Consider the following 2,302-nt stretch of genomic DNA (forward strand, 5'->3'; position numbering starts at 1 on the left):
CACACCTAGTGCATTCAAACCATTTCAGAATTCAATCCTTTTTCTTGGGAGGGGTGTGGGGAAGCATTTGGAATTTGTTTTCAGGCTCCTGGATCTTAGTTGAGCTGGCAATGACCTGAACCAAACCTTTCTTTTTGGGAAACAGTCTACAAACTGCAAGATGCGACTTTTGTGCCCAGGTTCTCTGTGCTCCTCCAGGAACCAGAAGGGCAGGAGAAGTATTCTCTCCTTTGTGTCATTGGTTATTTATAAGGAACCAGAAAGGGAAAGACGGATGATGCATTGCATTATACAAAGACTTTGACTAGCACATCTACTCCAGCAGTGATAGTGTAGCGTTTGGAGGGATGAAAAGCGACATCATGAATAAACTTCTTGCAGTGCATCATGAACTCTTGGATACACGTTTTATTCTCCAGGTTCGAGATGTATCAAACAATCGTGGCTGCCAGATATCAAGAAGAGGCCATTTGAATCTACTGCTAAGCTTGTGATGGCTTCAAGGTGGGTGACCATTGAGTAGATGAGCCTATATTGCTGTCATAGAACTTGTGCTTGTCTTCGTGAGCAGTGACGATGGTGGGAAGTGTAGGGTAGCTGAAGACTCAGTTTATTTGGCAGGGAGTGTTGGCTGCGGGGTTAAGGCTGGACTTGAAGGTGAGGATGCACTGCTGTATCTCTATGCTCATGTAGCCTTTGCTAAAGGATGTGACCATGTGCTTGGGTCACTGCTCACCAAGGTCCACAGAGGTCAGGATGTCCAGTTCTTGGTTTATCACCCAACACGCCAAGTGCCAGGACCACCTCACTGGTGCTCCAGAATCGGAGCATGCTGTCCTGAGTAGGAGAGCAAGCGCTGTAGGCCAGGCCCCACACAGTGTCACTGTGGCCCAGCAGAGGCACCTGCAGCAAGAGGGGCTATAGGAGTCATAGGAGTGGCCAGGGTTGGTGGTGTTCCAGCCCTGGATGAGCCTGTCTGTGCCCCCACTATAGCACTGCTCCCCGTTGCTGCTCATCACCATGAAGAGCATGGGGCCCCTGTGAGACTTGAATGTGTAGATCAGCTCCATGTCAAGATAAGTGCTCTTCTTTCTGCAGGTTCCTCATTTTTAGTGTGTGTCCCTTGGACACTATTATCAGGATGGGCTCAGTGGGTTGGAAAGCGCGAGTTCAGGTGCCATCGAAGTGACTCCGCAGAGTCTTCCTCCGTCTATTTCTGTTGTTTGCAATGTATGTCTGTGAATTGGCCTTATTGGCCACTGTGAGATCAGCTCCCTGACACCCCAGCTCACTCTCCAGGGTATCCTCAGTCCCTATGATGAAAGTCTTCCCAGAGGACGGTGGGAATGTCAGTGCCTTTACTTCGTCTGCCCTGCTGAGTTTGTGCTCTGGGATCCAAGAGCTGCTGGGTCTGGGTGGCAAGCTGGCAGCTTGTTTATGTCTTCTCAGATTAGTATGTCTTGGAGTTTAGACTTATTGGGCCTCTTCACCCCTCTCCCCCTTTTCTCCTTCATCTCCTTTTTGTACTGTTCCTTGAGTTTTGGTAATTTCACCCTGGTTCACATTTCATGCTTTAGGCATGAGATACTGGTTCTCCTTTCCCAGTCCATCCCATTGCCTGCACTCCTGGACTCGGCACCCCATCCTCCGATGTGACCAGGAAGTCGAACTCCTTGAGCACTTCCTTAGTGTCCTGGTTCTCAGTGCTCTTGGGCAGCACTTCCTTCCTTCCTTCCTTTTGTTTTTTGGGTCACACCCAGCAGCGCTCAGAAGTTACTCCTGGCTCTATGCTCAGAAATTGCTCCTGGCAGGCTCAGTGAACCACCCTTCTGCATGCAAGGCAAACGCCTTACCTCCATGCTATCTCTCTGGCTCTCACATCTTTCTGATGTGGCCAATCATGCTTCTCTCCTCATCAAAGCTGTTGTCTTTGACTTCATCGCTGAACTCTACTGCACCAATCATGGTGGCCTCCTTGGCACTGAGCTCAATGCCAAGTCCTGGGTCTGCTCATCTTTCCTGTTGAGTGAAGTCAATGGAAAAAGATGGAAAAACCCAGCAAGGCACACACTCACTTCAACTTCATGTCCAGGATGGTGTCTGTGTAGCCTACCTCCTGGAGGGCCAGTCACAACAGCTGGTGGCCCTGCTTCCACATCAGCTGACTGTGCTGTATCTGTACCATTGATTGCTGTATCTGTACCGCTGCCTTCATCAGAATCATAGCTTGGTGGCCGCATGCCTCCCTGATTCAACTCTGTCCCATATTTCAACTTGTGGTATTTGGTTCCCTGTTGAGATT

The 2,302-nt window shown here is 49.5% G+C and overlaps 1 pseudogene; it reads right to left on the reverse strand.

The window, feature by feature from the left end:
- Positions 1-287: 287 nt before the first annotated feature.
- On the reverse strand, positions 288-1,965 carry LOC126028320 (striatin-like; annotated as a pseudogene).
- Between the last annotated feature and the right edge of the window lie 337 nt (positions 1,966-2,302).

This window comes from Suncus etruscus, chromosome 14, assembly GCF_024139225.1.
Source record: "Suncus etruscus isolate mSunEtr1 chromosome 14, mSunEtr1.pri.cur, whole genome shotgun sequence".
In the NCBI taxonomy this organism is placed as follows: Eukaryota; Metazoa; Chordata; class Mammalia; order Eulipotyphla; family Soricidae; genus Suncus; species Suncus etruscus.